The sequence below is a fragment of the Prosopis cineraria genome, unplaced genomic scaffold, assembly GCF_029017545.1.
Source record: "Prosopis cineraria cultivar Desert tree isolate PC_DT_omini unplaced genomic scaffold, ASM2901754v1 PC9, whole genome shotgun sequence".
NCBI classification, from domain to species: domain Eukaryota; kingdom Viridiplantae; phylum Streptophyta; class Magnoliopsida; order Fabales; family Fabaceae; genus Prosopis; species Prosopis cineraria.
The window spans coordinates 17,560,549-17,573,287 of record NW_026555340.1 but is presented as its reverse complement, the minus strand read 5'-3'; the positions used below and the strand labels follow the sequence as shown (position 1 = coordinate 17,573,287).

The 12,739-nt window shown below is 27.5% G+C and overlaps 1 pseudogene; it reads right to left on the bottom strand.

The window, feature by feature from the left end:
- LOC129319617 (TNF receptor-associated factor homolog 1b-like) overlaps positions 1 to 12,739 on the bottom strand; it is a 39,531-nt pseudogene that overhangs the window by 617 nt on the left and 26,175 nt on the right.

The following is a 12,739-nucleotide window of genomic DNA, read 5'->3' as shown; positions in this document are numbered from 1 at the left end:
TAATTTTTTCCAAATGAACCACTCACTATGATGTGGCCGTCTGCCACTAGTCACCATAATATATCTATTGAGATATGTAATATATTGTGTTCTTGCTTCTCTAGACATAAAAGAAAGTCATGGATACTATAGTTGTATGATAAAATATTTGATCTTACACATAGTATTGACCATTGAGTGATTCAAACAAAACTTGTTTTAGATATCTCAATGTGCTTTCTTAAAATTACCATAAATTAACACAAGTTTTATTGTGATTGTATGTCCCGCAAACTTATAACCCTTCAAAATTTTTATCAATTCAACAAAGGTGAAAAAAAAAAGATGACATATAAAAGAGTAATCTAGGAAAATTTTAAAGAGGGTCTTATTATTATTGTTGTGGACTGATCTTTTACAAATGAGAACATGAGTTATATTTTTATCCAATGCCTCTCATTTGACGTTGGAGCTTTGGTAGAGAATTCAAATAATTTTTTTTTAATATTATATTATAATACTGATATTCTTTTATAAAAAAAAATAATTGATGACTATAAATTAAAAATATCAATGTAACATTTAAGAAATTAAGTATAGTTTTAATAAAAATCAATAGAGAAGAAACATTGTCTAAAGGCACTAGAAATATAAGGTTGTTTAACAACTTGTTATGAAGATAGTTTTCTATTGTTCAAAATTAAAAAAAAACAATCTATTAGTAACATGTTTTTTGAAGTATTTTAGAAAATAAAAAAATAAAATATTATTTAAAGAATAGAAAAACATAAATATCTTTTAGAGATTACAGGATGATTGTTCTGAATAACAAATGAGAGTGCAAAAAAAAAAATATGTTTTTATTATTTTTTGTTCTTAAAACATGTTTTATCAAATATTAGTTCTTGGAATAATAAAAATAAAATAATTTTAAACAATCCCATAATTTCTTTTAAAGAATTTTTTTTTTCTAAATTCTTCAGGTTGATATTATGAAAATTGATAAAGCTAGAGACACCAAGAAATTTTAAAAATTTGAAACGAGCATTGCGTGTGTTATAGCCTTAAAGGGGATTCATTCAGACATTGAGAATATTATGAGGGCCCCGCAATATATCAATTTGAGAAGAAATGTCCCCTTCTATCCAGCTAAGCATTTATTTTTTAAAAAATTAATATTAATAATTAATTTCACAGCTTGAGCAATAATAATTAGCATATCTTTAAGCCAATTTAAGAAGTATTTCACAATGATAAAGATGATGATGGCGGTCATGTCTTTGCATAAAAGCAAACTAAGACAAGACTTCTTATCTAAATTCTTGCTTAGACTTCAGTCTTTGCTCTTCTTGATTAACCCTTTGATAAAGTCCTAACACCCTTCTATTAATCTTCTATTAATCAATGTTTAATGTTAATTAATTAATTTTTAGGGAATGTTAATTAATGATTATATACATGTTAATAACCCACTTGACCATTATAAGAACAAAATATATTCTTATAAGGTGTTTTCTTAAAAATAAAGTTGGTTAGATGATTTTTCTTTTTTATCCTTAAAATTTTAATAGCCGTCTTATGAAGTAAGCCCAGATTTAACAATCTCTTTGACCAAAAAGAAAAACAGAGATAAATAGGGGCATAATTGGAATACTGAAATGCTTTTAGACAAATAAATTTATGAACAACTTTTTTAATCTGCATTAAAATGTCTGAAATATCTTATAATAATGACCATAGGAGTATAACAAATTGCATTATTCACAAGTGATATAATCTATTATTTAGACTTTGTATAATAATGAAAAAGCATATCTAATTAGATTTACATACATATATTGATAATTGAGGTATTATAACAAGAATTATATTAAACAAAAAGAGTTATGTCTTTGAACTATAGGAAAAAGATGGTACTGTACTTCCATTTCAAGCTTGATGTGTTTTATGTGCATTGCACAACGTTTATGGTGAATCATGCTAATCATATTTTAAAATAGTGCACATCATTATAAATTTTATGTTTAAATAGAACTAAGAGGCATTTCGTTTGACTAGGGAGTCAAATCAACTTATGTTAGAATCTCAAATTTAAGTTATAAGATATGTAGTAGGGTTAAATAAAAATATTAAAAATATTCTCAAGATATTTGGGAGGTAGTTTATATGGGGTGGTAGTATTATTTAGATAAATGTAAATCTAATTTGTTATGGAGAAAACTTATATATATAACATTATTTGTATCCAATTAAATCAAAATATGTGAATCTTTTATAGATTATTTTTTCTATAATAAATTCTTATTATTGATTAAACTAATATAATGTGATTCACATGTCATAATTTGATTGGATATAAATATATAATGCTAAGCACATAAATTTTGTCCTTTTATAATTGATATTGCTTAATGATCAATGTAGAGCTTCACTTTTCTAGAATTTTTTAAAAAATTATTAGAGTTGGATATGATGTTATTGAGTTAATGTATAATTTGCTTGATCTGGATTGAGTGTGATAAACTGACACATTGGATTGGACATTAAAGTAGCCATGTTTGGCCAATTTAAATCAAGTCTTATCAATTGTTAATTAAATTTTTATAAAAAATTATTCATTAAGAATAAAATAAAATATATTTAGGTAATAATTATTTCAGCATTTTTTTTTAAAAAATAACCCATTACGTTGGCCTCAGTAGTTGATGTAAAGTCAAAAGTTATTATTAGAGACCAAATTAGCATGAATACAGATAAGGGAAAAGGAAATTTATCAACTACCAATATTATGTGTATTTATCATAAAACATTGACAAAAGTCAAGTCAAATTCAAAAGTTATTAAATTCATTAGGATGATTTATAAGATTTCCTCTCATCAACTACCAATATAAATATAAATAAAAAAAGAATTACAACCTAATCTCACAGAAAAAAATTAATTATTGTAAGATCCATTAAAAATTGAACTAAATTGAATTGACAATTAGTTGTGTTGTTAATGTAATGTAATTAATTGTCAATGAATTTTACAGTAATTAATTTCTTTATATGGAACTTCAATGTAATTCTCAACAAAAGAAAAGATTAATAATTCCACAGTTAGGTGTGATACTATCTTTATGCAATTTTAATTATATCTTCTTCTTCTTCTTCTTCTTCTTTCAAAAAGATGTTGATAAATTGTGCAGTGAATTCACTTCCTCCTTAATTAAAGAGGCTAAATTGCGCATAAACTTTTGAATTTTGGATATACCTATTACAATTGGATAATGAATTAATTTAAAATTGAATTTATACAAGTAACTCTTTATACTAATAATTTGCTCATTATTTTAGTAATAACTTGTAACATGGCAAAGAGTTTATTTTTCACAAGTGTGAGAGGGTTATCAGCATATAGTCATTAACAATCACATTGTATTAAAGTTAGGATAATGCTTATTTAAATAATTACGTATGGTTCAAAGAAAAAACTTAAATACATAATTCTGTAAATTAACTTAATACATATATTAGTGATCTAAATCAATGAAAGTTGGTAACAGTCACATCCAAGTATTTGATGAAAGCTCTATCTTGTCTATATAAGACATTTTTTCAACATCACTTAGCCTATCCATTTCCCCATCTCTTTACTTTAAGGGGAAAATATTTACATTCTTTTTTTTATTCAAGAAAATATTTAAATTCTACAAATGATTAGAACAAACCTTAGGATTTTTTTTACCCGGGGAATGTGCGTGCGTGCGTGTCTTCTAGCAATTTCTTATGGGTTATAGTGTATTTTTGACTTTGAAATATTTATGAAGGAGTTATAAGCATTATAAATAAAAAGATTTTTTTACCAACTTATAAATAAAAAGATTAAAGAGCATTTTTCTTTTAAACTATTTGATTAAGAACATGTTGTCATGGGGTTATTAGTCTCTTTCCAAGAGGATTCACTTATATAGTTAGGACCTTTTCTAAATCCCTTCAATGTGGGACATAGCAACTCTCCTTGCCAATCTATAATGCTCTCATCATAGGTGACTCACCAGAGGGGCTACTGACTAGGTAAACTCAAGTTTGGCTCTAATATGATGTTGTCACGAGGTCATTACTCTCTCTCTAAAAGCCAACTTTTGGGACGTGTAGCGCACGCTTATATAGCGAAGACCCTCTCCAAGTCCCTTCAATGTGGGACATAACAACTCCTCCAGTTAATTCATGATGCCCTCATCATAAGTGACTTACAGAGGGGCCCATTGATGGAGCAAACTCGAGTTTGGTTTTGATATGATATTGTCGCGGGGTTATTACTTTATTCCTAAAAAGCCAAACTATTGGAACGTGCAGTGTACCCTTTTATATAGCTAGGACCCTTCTTCAGTCCTTTTGATGTAGAACATAACAATTTATTATCCTAAACAGTCATGTAATGCAATTTTTCCCTTGAATGTTTGAAAGTGGTTCATTGAGCATCATATTGTTAAAAAGTGAACCTTAACTGATAGTTGATTTAAAAATTATATAAATGACCTAAAAAATTATAGAAAGGACCCATGAAATTGCACATAAGTATCTTATAAGAAAATGAATATCAATTAAGTCTCCTAAATTACAAATAAATAATAGAAAATAAATGTTATTTTTTGCCCATGTAAAAGGCTAAAATATAATTTTTACCAATCATTTCTTTAGGACTTAGTCGATATTTGATTTTCTTATAGGTTATTTATTTGCATTTTTATAGATCATTTTCTATATTTTTAGATTATTTTTTTGTAATTTTTTAATCAACCAACTATCAAAGTTAAATTTTTTAATGACAAAGTGTTCAATACACTATTTTTAAATGTTAAAAGGAAAAATTATACACATGTAGGTTTAAGATACCAACTATCCTGAATGAATAAATAAGGGACAAAATACCCTTTAATCTTAATAAAACGATGAAGTAATACAATACATAATGTTTCAAAACCAATGCATTGTTATCTTTTTCTAGTAATTTAATGTTTTAGTCCACCTTTGATTAAAAAAAAAGTCTTCTATTTTTGTAAGTATAAGGAACAGGCACCACTGACAGCAAATAATATCTCTCACAAGGCATTGAGAATAATAGGTAGATATCTTCCAATCAAATTGCTATATACAACATTTAAGGATTCAAATTTTTAACTATTTATTTAAGTGACAAGAGACTTTACAACTCATATCATTTTAATTATTTTGAACATGCTATGAAGGTTGATGTAATGCCTTGTAGCTCTTGTCTACTGTGTGAAAGTCACTACATTGCTTCGATTTTAAAATTATGTTGCTTCACTTTTTTTTTTTTTCGAGGCATTCATAATTTATCAGAAAATGTTTTTCAAAACAAAAATGCATTTTTAACCCTTTTTCATTAGTTGCTTCTATATACAATGGGTCTTTATTCTTTCAATTACACATATAATATATTGAAATCACAGTATGGACTTCAACTATAAATTGATAGCAACTGTACTAAATAGTTTAGCACTTTTGAGATGATAAAAAAAAAAAAAAAAGGTAACAAGGACCTTGTTAGAAAGAAAATTAGTCCAAGGACTAAATGTAATTCAAAAACCAAATGCAATATTTTATTCATCAAATAATATATAAAATGACCAAAATACCCCTCCTTTAAAACAATGAAATTGAAAAAAAAATAAAAATAAAGGCTACCTGTTTAACACATATACATAAAGCTTAAGCTAGAAAATTTACACTCCAAGCCAGAAGCCTTACACTCCAACTAGAAGCTTTGCACTTCAAGCCAGAAGCCTTACACCCACCTAAAAGCCTTGCACCCTAAGCCAGATTGGGTGAAAGGCTTTTTAATTTTGTGTGCATGTTTGAATAGGTAGCATTTGTGTTTTTTTTTTTCAATTTCATTGGTTTAAAGAGAATGATATTTGGTCATTTCTATATATTATTAATGAATAAAATATCACATTTGGTTCTTGAATTGCATTTGGGCTTTAAGACTAATTTCTCTTCTAAGAAAGTCCTTTTTTTTTTATCAAATTCCCTAAAAAAAAATGCAATACATCAGAAGTTTGCCCTTTTTTTTTTTTTAAAAAAAACAAATTTTGCTTTAATGGCTCAAACTTCAAAAGTGAGATCACATCTCATGAAAAAGGACATGAAAGAAGGACCACAAGAGAAATTAGATTCTTCCGTGATAAAGATTGAAAGATGAGAAATGTCATTTAAGATTTAAAAAATTAAATTAATAACAGTTAAATTTTTATAAAATTAAAAAAAGACCTGAAAATATCGATTCAGACAGTTTATGAACATGAATCTCACTTACAATCATAGATTTGCATTTAAAACATAAATATTGGATCTACAAATAAAACTTGAATCTACAATTGTTTGAATTGATTTTTTTTCAACTCTTTTTGAGAAAATTTTGTTAAGCACTTAATTATCATTAATTCAATCCTTTAAAAACTAATTGTTATTTTTTATAAGACTAAGTTTTGGAAATTGGAAAACTTCTATTTTGTGGTTGATGAATTCATTATTAAAAGCCATGCTCTCTCTCTCTTTAAGAAAATGCTATTTAAATCAAATTTGGTAATACATATATATCATATAATCATGCAATAAAAATAATTACCAATCCTTTTTTGAACTTAAAATTAAAAAATTAAATACTAAATATATAATATAACTAACTACCAATTGAATAATGAATTATTTAACATTAAAGATATCATTATAAAGCTTATAAAAAAAGAAGTTATAATTTTGAAGATTAATTTTATAACATTATGAGTTGTGGCAACACTCACCGTGACAGAAAGTGCATTTGCTAAATTTAGCTCCTATATGAATCCCTTGGTATATAAAAGTTTGTTATAAGAGTTACAATAGGAAATCAACCCATTGAAAATTCAAATTAAAGTCAAAAGAAAAGTCTAATTTCAATGAAGTTATAAATTGGAACTTTATAAAGTGATTTTAGTAAATGAAGATTTTCATAAGGTTCTAAGTTTTAGCAACACTTTGGTGTTCACCGTGATGGAAAGTAATTCCCTGTTGCGATGCTCAATGTAGTTTGTTTATACATTATTGAGTTAAGCATAATTTTCACTCAACTTTACTTAAATGCTTTGTTTGGATGGGTTTAAAATATGGGAGGAAGGTAAGATATGGAAAGAAAATAAGAGAGAAAATAACTTTTTCTCCATTTGGATGAGAAAAAAAAGTGAAAGGAAGGAAAAGTGTAGGAAAAAATGAGGTGTAGGGTCCATCATATTTTCTCTCCAAGTTTTCTCTCCACAAATGGGGAGATTTTTGGAGAAGAATGTTTATTTCATATATATCTTTCTGTTTCTTTGCACATAACCCTTTGTTTCATCATCTTCTATCCTCCATTTTTCACCTCAAGACCTCAACGCTCTGATTCATGTTATACCTGCAACAATAATTTATTTGTTACACCATAATAAGTGACAGTAATTATTAGAAAATAATTTAATGCTGCTTAACATAATTTTTATGATTATAAAAGTCTTTGGCTTAAAAATTAACGACCTATTGTTGCTCTGTCTTAGCATTATTCATGTCTCCATCTTCTCTGCAAACTGCATATTTTTATAAATATGTGCCTTTCATATTTTTATGATATTATGTATATATAATTTATTTTTTATGTTCTAGTTAGGGGGGTTCACAGGACGGGACAGAACCGAGATATCCGTGTCTTGTCCCAAAAAAAGATCGGAATTGAATTTTTGTCCCGTGTCCTGTCCCGTCTTGTTAGAAATCAGGATGGGACCGGGACGAGATCAGGATGTCCGTCATCTTGATAAATCGAACAATGTCAAAGTAAGATTTAGATAATAGCATTCATTACAATTTTAAATTATATAATTTATTAAGTTTAAAATTAAAACAACACAAGTACATAAATCACAATAATTTAAAATCAATTATTAAATTATATTAATCACAACTACACATTATGATAATAATTATAAGTGATCTCTAGGTTATAAGAGCAGCAATAACAGGCAAACCAAGCATAACATCAAATCATTATTCTTCTACCTTAGTTGAGATGTGCTAAGCTAATTACTCTTTTAAAAATAAAGCAAGAAATAAGATATAAATAAAAGTTATTAAATAGATAGATATAAAAATAAATTGTATTAATATAATTAATGTATTATAAAGAAAGATATCACCCTATTTACTCTGTCATTAAAAGTGTCAATATAAAAAACTTTAGTTTTATATAAGAATTGCAAGTATTGAAATTATAATTGATATAATTAATCTAAAAATAAATTACATCAATATAATTAATATATTTAATGTATATTTTTAAAATAAAAAATAATATATATATATATAATATTTGAGACGGGACGTTGCGATGGTAATCCCATGTCTCGTCCCATCCTGAACCTCTTTTCTATCTCATTTTGATTGTTTTCGAGTTAGGACGAGACCCATCTCGATATAATCAGGATAATATTTAGCCAATCGGAATGGGTACAGGCTGAACATTCTAATTCTAGTTTCATATGTTTTCTTTGGAATTGATGACTATATGTAAAAGTAAAATGCTCTCACCAACCAACCGAGAGGTGAATTGGAATTTACTTACTTATTTATTTATTATTATATTTAATTTTAAACAATTATCCACTTTTTAATTTTTTGTAAACAAAAAATGACATATTTTTACTAAATTATTTGGTCTTAAAAATATAAAACATGAAAGTAATTTCTAACCAACTAATTTAATTTTAAATTATTTTAATGATATTAATTTTTATATAATATTTACTTTCAATATATTTTTATACATATAATTACATCAAACATATATATTTTGATATATGGGTATTATAGTCATTATGATATTTGCTTATTTTCTTTCCTCCTTATTTTCTTCTGTCCACCAAACATAGGGAATGATAATATTTTTTTTTTAGTTTTTTTTTTTTCTATCATTTTTTTCCTCCTAACTTTTCTTCCCATCCAAATGGAGGGAAAAAGTAAGTGAGTATTTTAAACTCAAACAAGAGTCTATTATGGTCATCAACAATACAGGTTCTCTCCCTTACTACCTCTAACTTTAACCTACTCGGTCATTACTGTTAATGGGCTCAATATTAAATTTTTTAACATTGTTATTATAAAATATTGGATTAAGGGTCATTTTTATCTCTTAATTTTACTTCGAAGGGTCAACGAGCACCCTAAACTTAAATATTTTATAATAAAAAAATATTAAAAAAATAATGCGAGACCCATTAATGGTGAAGAGATAATGAGAAAACAAAAGAGTAATGGGGGAGAGAAATATTTAACATTAAGGAACAAAATTGAACCTTATTTGAGTTCAAAATGCCTATGACCTTTCTGGTAAAGTTGAGGGGCAGAAATAACTATTAACCCTATATTATTTGGTAAAAAATTTGTATTTAAGCAACGAGATTGTCAATAAAGTTAAACTAGGAAAACAATCAATTGAAAATTCAAATTAAAGTCAAAAGAAAACTAGACTATTAACAGATAATAACTAACTTGAATAATTTAATTTTGATTAGGTAAAGAGAAAGAGATTATATATTTACTCACATATGAAGTTATGAATTTGAACTTTATAAAATCACTCAATTAAATGAGATTAATCTCACATAGATTGTAGTTATCATTTTGAAGATTTTTAAAAGGTTTAAGGTTTTAGCAATACTTTTGCTCACTATGATAGAAAGTAGGGTTAAAGGTCATTTTTGCATTTGAACTATTCATGCAGGGTCTACAAGTGTTCTAAACTTGATTTTGAATCAAGATACCCACTGAATGCTTAAAAACACATCCATTTCTGCCATACTATTAATGTGCTTGTTAACCAATTTTTTTTACCAAAAATGTACATGTGGCATCTAAGTGGATGCCCAATCAAAAGTTAATAAGGTCACTTTTACTCTTGAAGTATTTTTTAGATATACTTGATATTTTGAACTTGATTTTGAGTCATTTTTTGCTTTAAATGTTAAAAAATCTAAACACACGTGTCTTGCTGTTCATGTGTCACAGAGGAATGTTAATTTAAGTTAGTGGGTCTTATGAGTGCGTCACATGGCATCAATTAGATGCCTAGTCATAATTTTTTTAAAAAAATCTTCTTTCATATTATAGTTAGAAATTAAATTTAAAAAAGTTCTTCTATGTGCACATTGTAACATTCTAGATTTCAAACACTAAAATTTCAAATGTTTAAGGGGGTAAATTGGTAACATTAAGTGATTTATAAGTTAATAATGTTTTCATATCACTAATATAGTTTATGCATCTTTGGACAGCCTTGAAAGAGGGCTAAGTCAGAGTTTGAGTAGACTATAACACAAAGAGAGGACTAAAATGTGTTTGAGCTTGCAGATGGGCAAAAATATGTGTATATTAGATAAGCGAACAGAAAAAAATAGAGGGAGAAAAAGAGAAAATGCATGAGAGGCAATGAAAGGAACTTAATTGTCTGCCAGGGCTTCATCTTGGGAGCATTTTGAAGACAATACAAGCTTGGATCATCATTGGGTAAGCTCTATTTCCCTCTCTTTCCCCATTTTGTGAAATTTCTATAGATTTAGGTATCATGTTTCCTTGAGTTTTGACCGAGCCCATTGGTTTAGTTAAAGTCTTGAGAAGTTAAATTAAGCTTTTAAACTTAGGTTTGTGAGTTTTGTAGCAATTTAGAATTTTTTGTTAGGGTTTGGACGAACTCTAAGTAAAATTTAAGAGTTTGAAATAATGTGGGTAAATGATTTCTGTTATTAGCATGTTTGAGTGTTAAATAAAATTAATAGAGTACGTTGGGAGTGTTGATGTTAAAATAAGATTTTGAGTATAGTGGGTATCCAAAATTTTAGTGATTAAGCGGTTTAATTAGGGTGATATTGATGATTAGTGCTTAATCATGTAGATTAAATATTGATCAGGTGTTATTACCCGAGTAGATCTTTATGGAGAAAAAGTTTGATCACGGTAACCCCCTTTTGTGATAAAAGAGTTGAAGTAACTGAATAATTTACTCTGTTTGATTAAGTTCTTAATTGTCTATGAGTAAGCATGTAATTTTGTAAACATGTGTTTTGAAAGTTTCATATTGCTAAATGAGGTTATTGTGTATGAAAATTATTTTTAAAATAAGGAATTTATGAAAGTATTATTATACAAGTAATTGATGGTTTGGGTGCAAGTATGTGATTTGTATAGGAGAAGTAAGCATGATTATGATAGAGGGTAGGAGTTCACTATAGAAGTCTATATGGCATATACCTCCTTAGTGCCTAATAAGGTATGGTGTTAGAGATTATTTTCTTAATGCCCATGTGGGGTACGGTGTTGGAGATTTACACTTCTTATAATTAGTGATGTTATGTTGGAGTAACGACACCCCAATCATGTGTGATAAGAGAAAACCATAGATTAAAAGTAGGATAGGACACATCTGGCCTGGTGATTTTATCATTGAAGGTGTGTTTGGCCCAATGTATATGTGTATTAGGTCCAATAGAGTCTTTGATTTCAAACTGGGTGTTATAAAGGCTCGAATGGTAGAATGATTATGCTAGAATGTGAAAATGACTTACGAATATGGAAATGCCTATGTTTTTTATAGATATAAGTTTTACTTGTTTCTAGTTGCGCATGTTAATTAATAGTTGTGGGTTATTATATTATTGAGATGTTTATCTCACCTTATAGTTATATTTTACAGGAGAGGGCTTCGATAGGAGCAAAGGGAAGGAAGATTTGATTGGGAATTGAAGAGCTTGAGGTTGTATAACTCTTCCCCTTCCTTTTAGTTTTAACGAATATTTTATGAATCTTATGTTAACTTAGGATCATACATATGTTTTGAACAGAGTTTGTGAATTATGGGTATCTTGGCCTAGGATATTTTGAACTGTAATGATATTGTTGTTAGAAGATGATATACTAGTACAAATGATGTTATTGATATATTTGTATGTTTGGGATTGGTTAAAAATTTGTTATTGATGAAATTATACCACCCCTTGAATTCATTATGAAATTTATGTTCAATGGCCAATTTGTGTAAGGACTATTGTTGTGATATAATTAGTTTATTAGGTTGTTTATGGTCTATTTGAGTTGGTTCAAGTGATTTCAAGATTATTGGCATTAGGTTTGGGAGTTTGGACACCCTTGTGGTCGTTTGGTATTGAAAACAAACCAATTTGGGTTTGGGTATCCAAATTTTGAATGATAAAGTATAGAGGTGTGAAATCAATGCCAATAGCTAGAGGGATCAATAAGCAATGTATGGACACTTGAATCGCTCAAGATGGCAAAATAGCACACTCCAGAAGTTTGCCGAAAGAGTTGTCATAACAGTAGAAGTGTCTGATGAAACACATTTAGTACACACTTATCTAAGTTAATTAGGACCATTTATTAAAGTTTTATTAGTTAAAATGTGCACATATTGTATTAGAATTGAAAATTTGCCAAGGTGTCTAAGTTTTGTGCACTAGGGATATTTTGGTTAAACATAAAATTTTGAGAAACTGTATAAGAAAAATTGAAAAAATAAATTTTAGGTTCAAAAGAATAGTGGTCAAATTAGATTTTACAAATTTATTTTATTTTGAGAGCAATTAAATAAAAAGTCAATATTTTTTCAAGTGTCCTAGTTTGAGCTAATTTTTGGGTTGCATTTGTGTAGAAATTTTTATATAATTTTGTGTACCCAAGAA